Source organism: Puma concolor, chromosome D4, assembly GCF_028749965.1.
Source record: "Puma concolor isolate L17-30 chromosome D4, mPumCon1.1.hap2, whole genome shotgun sequence".
Taxonomy (NCBI): Eukaryota; Metazoa; Chordata; class Mammalia; order Carnivora; family Felidae; genus Puma; species Puma concolor.
In genome coordinates, this window is record NC_141679.1 from 58,187,075 (window position 1) to 58,193,756 (window position 6,682).

Here is a 6,682-nt window from a genome sequence, read left to right on the forward strand (position 1 = left end):
CTGGTGAGGACCTGCTTCCTCATAGACAGTGGTCTTTTTGTTGTGTCCTCACATGGGTGAAAGAGCTCTTTGGGGTCTATTTTATAAAGACACTAATCCCACTCATGAGGGCTTACTCTCATGACCTCATCACCTGCCAAAGACCCCACCTCCTAATACCATCACCTTGGAAGTTAGGATTTCAACGTATGAATCTGGGAGGACACAAACATTTAGTCCGTAGCAGCTCTGATGTCACCATTCCACCCTCTAATATTTAAAAAATTCCTAGTGCAGTTATGAGGGACTTATCATGTGGGTTTCCTATTTAAGGAAATGCCATCTTTCTCTTTGATGTCCCATTGCCTTCCTTTAAAACATCCAAAATATCAAGCAACCTATATCAATATTATATTTTTTATACTTGTTTATGAATTTTCAAGTAAAATTTTTGAATACTTGCACATGTTACAAAGTTAAAGAAGTACAAAATGGTAGATAATGAAAAAAAATCTCCTACCCATCTTGTCCCTTAGATACCTCATTACCCATAGGGAGACAATCAGTGTTACTAATTTCTAGTCCACTATCTATATTTTAAGGCATAATTAAATACTTGGCCCTTTTTCTGAACTCCCTCAATTATTTGTTATATTTACTATATAGAAGGCTATATCATGGCATGATACTGAAAAATAAGTTGAATTGTGTTAAATAATCAGAATAGTTTGGATTAAAATGCATTTAGAGGGGCGTCTGGGTGGCTCAGTAAGTTAAGTATCCATCTTTGGCTCAGGTCATGATCTCACAGTTCATGAGTTCAAGCCCTGCATCTGGCTCATGGCTGTCAGTGCAGAGCCCGCTTTGGATCCTCTGTCTGCCCCTCCCCCCCACCCCCCACTGACACACTCTGTCTCTCAAAAATAACTAAACATTTAAAAGAGGCATTTAGAAAACTGGCACCTGGCATGGACTGCTTCTGGGTGTCTGCATGTCCCTAAATGTCTGACCTTTAGTATTTGCCTAAATACCACTCCTTCCTACACATACAAACAATGAACTGTTACCTCCTTGCTTGGCTTTCTCTTAGCCTAAAACTTGTTAGTCTGGGGTCCTTTGGCTCCTTCGGATATTTTAGAAGAGCTGGGATCCATGTGCCCCTGAAATGTTATGCAAACTTTTGTGTGATATATGTGTATGTGCCCTTTTTTTTTTTTAACCGGGGAGAAATTATCCATGGCTTTTATCTGATGTTCTATCCACAGTCTGATTCTGTCTTCTTTATTCCACCTAGACTTTTAATTGCTGGTTCTTTCGCTCAGAAGATGACCTTGCCTCCTCTTTTTGGAATGCAGCTGAGCTGCTTTTTTTCATATAGGCTTTGGTTCATTTCAGCATATTGTAGAAGATACTGAGTTGAATCTTTATTTTTGCCCAGAATTGGTGACTAGGGTCCAAAGATGGGGACAAAGAAACACTAAGTAACACTTGTTCTAGAGAGAGTTGCTAATAATTGGGGTCAGTCACCCTCTCCAGGGCTTACAGAGAGGTAGCAAATCTGGCCCTGGTACTTCCAACCACTAACTCTACCCATTCCTTATCACCCCACCTCATTCACAGTCTATGTTAAGATATAAGATGACTCAAGCGAGGGAGTCATGAGCCCAGCAGGGTGTACTTAGCCCTCCTTTTGCCCCCAAACTAAGCAAGAAGGTATAAAAGAGAGTCTACATAAAGGAGAGACTGATTTCTCATTTCCTGTTTAGATTGTCTGTTTGGACAGTGGATTTGTTCAGCTCGGCATATATTTGAGAAGCCTGTATTCCTTCTGTTTGGCTTAGCAAGGATATATGCGTTTCTTGTGGTCAAAGGGACCCTGAAAAGGATAGCTGGGCTTCAGCCATCTTACTGGTAGCCCATTCAAGAAGTTAGAAAGGTTAAAGGAAGTGACTTGGAAGAGGATTATCTACATTAGGGCACAGCTCAGTGGAAAGGCCTCACAGGACTTTATAAACAACTCAGACAGGGACACCTGGGTGGCTCATTCGGTTGGGTGGCTGACTTCAGCTCAGGTCATGATCTCGGGGCTCATGGGTTTGAGCCCCATGTCGGGCTCTGTGCTGACAGCTTGGAGCCTGGAGTCTGCTTAGGATTCTGTGTCTCCCTCTCTCTCTGCCCCTCCCCCACTCACACTCTGTCTCTCTCTCAAAAATAAATAAACATTAAAAACATGTTTTTTTAGAGAATTTAGACAAGCTCCCCATAAGAGATGTGGCAGTTTGCTCTCTGCCGAACAGGCTGGAATGGCCTGTCACCCACCGCCAGCAGTGGTTTGCAATAACTACCTTGTTTAGTGTTCCTCTCTGCTCTCCTCCTGGTTCCCAGCCCCTGAAGAGCTAGAACCTTTCTAGAGAACCTTCTAGAGAACTCGCAGAGGAGAAGGAGAAACCATAGAAGGGACCATACTGTCCTCCCAGCTTCAGGTTCCTTAAGCCACAGCTCAAGCTTGGGCTGGAAGAAGGGAGGAGATGAGTTCTCATTGGACCTGAGATGGGCTTTTAAACCAGTTGGCTTGGATTGAGTTTTTACAAAACTGGAGGGGACAGAGAGTTATAGAATCTGTCCATGCTGTTGAGTGGGAAGGAGACATTTGTCATGGCACAGATCAAGACTGTGATAGGGTGGGAGGTTATGTTTCTGCCCAAATGAGTTCGGTGCTCAACAAAGAAAAATGTACCTATCACTGGTTCCAGTGTTTATAATAATAATAATAATAATAATGATATAATAATAATAATCCAATATTAGACATGATGGAATTCTTTACCTCATGGTAAAGAGGTAAAGTCTAGTGCGACAGATAAAAGTAACTACTCACTTTAAAAACAATGTAGTAAGGGTTATAAAAAGTGGCCTGCAAGGCCTCAAAGATGAGTGGTTAGTCAGAAAGCAAGGGAAGAGGAGACCTTTTAGCCTGTTGGAAAAACCAACTTAGGGAACTACAAATAGTTGTAGATAGATGTTAGACATCTAGTTTAGGCACTGTGGCCACACAGGAGGCTGGAAAGAAAAGCTGGGGCCAGGTCCTGATACGCTAATGAGCTTGTTCTCTAGCCTGTAGGCCAGCAGTTCTGAATGGCAGTGGTACTGCTTGTGGAGGGGCATTCTGGACATTTGTGGGACATTTTTCATTGCCATGGTGATGGGAGGTTTTGTAGTTGGGCCACAGATGCTAGACTGCAGTGTGAGAACAGATACACGTAATTAGGAATATTATTTTAAAGTAGGTATTTACTTTTCTACCTGTCCTATTAGGTTATGTATTCCACAAGAGAAAGAATTTTATCTTGTCAGTCTTTGTACTTCAACACTGGCAATAAATTTTGTTTGTCAAAAGGCCTGAATTCTGCATGATTTAGATCTCCTGAGTTCAATGTGATTCTCAAACGTTCCATCAAACACTTGTATAGGGTATCCTATGTAAATAATTCGGTCTGTTATTACTTATCCTAACACTAGTGTTTAATCTAGTATTTTTTTTTTTCATGGAATGGCTTCTGATCTTCTCTTAAATCCTAATTTACTCATTCCTTATAATTAGATGCAAACATCTGAGTGCTTCCTTGAGTCTTCTATCATAGTTATGTCCAACTATTTGTGTGTTAAAATACCTATTATTTTACCACCAGCTATTGTCTTTTGTTTCTGTTTTATATTATAGTTAGGACATTTTATTGATGTTTTGAAATTATGTGTATAGATAGCTTACATTATCTATGAATTTCATTTTAGTTAGTAAAGGTGCTGTTATTTATTTATTTTTTTTTTTAAATTTTTTTTTTCAACGTTTATTTATTTTTGGGACAGAGAGAGACAGAGCATGAACGAGGGAGGGGCAGAGAGAGAGGGAGACACAGAATCGGAAACAGGCTCCAGGCTCTGAGCCATCAGCCCAGAGCCCGACGCGGGGCTCGAACTCCCGGACCGCGAGATCGTGACCTGGCTGAAGTCGGACGCTTAACCGACTGCGCCACCCAGGCGCCCCAAAGGTGCTGTTATTTAAAATATTTATTAGCAGAAGGGATGGGGCACCTGGGTGGCTCAGTCAGTTAAACTTCTGACTTCAGCAGGTCATGATCTTGGGGCTCGTGAGTTTGAGGTTCTCATCAGGCTCTGTACTGAGAGCTCAGAGCCTGGAGCCTAGAGCCTGCTTTGGATTCTGTGTCTCCCTCACTCTGTCCCTCCCCCACTCACACTCTGTCTCTGTCTCTCTCAAAATAAATAAACATTAAAAAATTAAAAAAAAATTGTTAGCATAAGGGAGACTAACATCTGGTAGGATTGGGAGTCACTAATGTAACCATTGATTTTCAAATGTTATTTTATTTTATTTTATTTTATTTTATTTTATTATTTTTTATTTAATTTAAAAAAGTGTTTAAAGTTTATTTATTTTGAGAGACAGAGAGAATGCGAGCAGGGGAGGAGCAGAGAGAGAGAGGGAGAATCTGAAGCAGGCTCCACGCTATCAGTGCAGAGCCTGACAGGGGACTTGATCGAGCTCATGAAACTGTGAGATAATGACCTGAGCTGAAATCAATAGTTGGACGCTCAACTGGAGCGCCTTTGACTCAGATAATGATTTCACGGCTTGTGAGTTCGAGCCTTGCATCAGGCTTTCTGCTGACAGCTCAGAGCCTGGAGCCTGCTTTGGATTCTGTGTCTCCCTCTCTTTCTGCCCCTTCCCGCTCACACTCTGTCTCTCTCTCTCTCCTTAAAAATAAATAAATATTTAAAAAAAAAAAAAAGAGTTTAACATTCAACTGACTGAGCCACCCAGGGACCCCTTATTTAATTTAAGTAGCTCTATAACCAATGTGGGGCTTGAACTCACAACCCTGAGATCAAGAGTCACACATTCTACAGACTGGGCCAGCCAGGCACCCTTCAAAGTGTTATTTTGAGCCACAGACCTCCAACTTTTCTTTGCTCATGAGCTCCCTAAAATAATAATAACCTACTCACACAATTTTTTAAGTTGAAATCTCATATTTATTACCCAAGCTTCTCTCTCTCTTTAAGTTTATTTATTTATTTTGAGAGAGAGAGAGAGAGAGAGAGAGGGAGACAGTGTAAGTGGGAGGGGGCAGGAGAGAGAGGAGAGAGAGAATCCCAAGCATTGCCAGCACGGAGCCTGATGTGGGGCTCAAACCCACGAACTGCAAGATCATCACCTGAGCTGAAGTTGGATGCTTAACTGACTGAGCCACCCAGGTGCCTTTATGTATTGTTAATAGGAGATAGAATATATTGATCATTTTATCAGTTGGAATAAACTGAGGATTGACTGTAATTGGAACAAATATTTCATGATGATTTGTAAGTAAGATTTGTAGCTATCTTGTAAATAAAGCACACTAAATACTAAATAAGTTACTTAACTTTATCCATGGTTTTTATTTAGTGTATTTGAATTTTTTTAATGTTTATGTATTTATTTTTGAAAGAGAGAGAGGGAGACAGAGAATCCGAAGCATACTCCACGCTGTCAGCACAGAGCCCAATGCAGGGCTTGAACTCACGAACTGTGAGATCATGACTGAGCCAAAATCAAGAGTTGGACACAACCAACTGAGCCACCCAGGTGCCCCTAGTGTATCTGAATTTTTTGGTGGCCTGCAGAACTTTCCAGCTACTTTTTTTGGTTTAAGTCAAGTTATTAGGGTATAATTTATATACAGTAAAATCTAGCTATTTTAAGTGTATTCCAGTTACTTTTAAGACAAAATAGGTCACTAATGTATCCTCTTTTGTCTGTGCTGATTGTAGAGAATCCCAGCATGGGCTAAATGTGCCATTTCCAATGTTGTTATACCCTTAACAGAAATATGTATATGGTGGGAAAAGGCAGGAAGCCCTATTAGTTTAAGGCACCTTGATTAATCTTTAAAAGTTTGCCTAGATCAATATCTTTATTTATATATCTCTTTGCTTGGTGTCCCAGCAGTTTTCACACCCTAGAACAATTCATCATAATTAGATTTGGCATGAGCGAGGGACGTGCCTGTCTTTTTAAAGCAGGAGGATTGTGTGAGCACAAGGTCATTCTTTGGCAGGTCCATTTTAGGAAGGAAGACGACGATCTGGAAATGGATTCCTTGAAACCACCTTACCTACGTACACTGTGGAAAATCTGTGCTCCCCCTGTCTGAAGGGTAGAGGTTCAGAGGCTTGGCGGCCCGGTCTGAGAAGGCACTGAGGGCAGGGAGCACTGGTTTCTGGGCCTGCCACTACTACTTCATCTGGGCAGCTGGGCTTTGCTTCCGTTTTACATTTGCATTTTTATTTGAAGAAGGGTTTTGCTGCTAAAAATAACAGTTTGAAAAACACATTTTCCATGGGGAACCATTTAAGGATTTTAAGCAGGGAAGTGACATAATTAGGTTTTTGTTTCAAAAGGCCACTTTGGCATCCAAACACATTGTGGAGGATGGCTTGGAGGGAGGTGAGACCGGAGGCCCAGAGACTTGTCACAGAGGCTGTTCAAACAGTCCAGAGGGAAAACTGTAACAGCCGGCAGCTCTGGGCTCCATCCCAGGGTGGGGGCATCCACTTTAGTTGGAGCTGGGGTTTCATGGGGCTTCCTCCCCATTCAGCTGCTTCTCACATTGGCATTTTCCACCTGGCCTTTGCCTGTGTGACC

General features: G+C 41.6%; 1 long non-coding RNA gene across 1 annotated transcript; it reads left to right on the plus strand.

Moving 5' to 3' along the window:
- Window positions 1-871: 871 nt before the first annotated feature.
- On the plus strand, window positions 872-5,415 carry LOC147574903 (uncharacterized). Its single transcript, XR_015242829.1, has 2 exons — window positions 872-3,780; window positions 4,029-5,415. It is a non-coding gene; the product is annotated as an uncharacterized LOC147574903 (long non-coding RNA).
- Window positions 5,416-6,682: the final 1,267 nt, after the last annotated feature.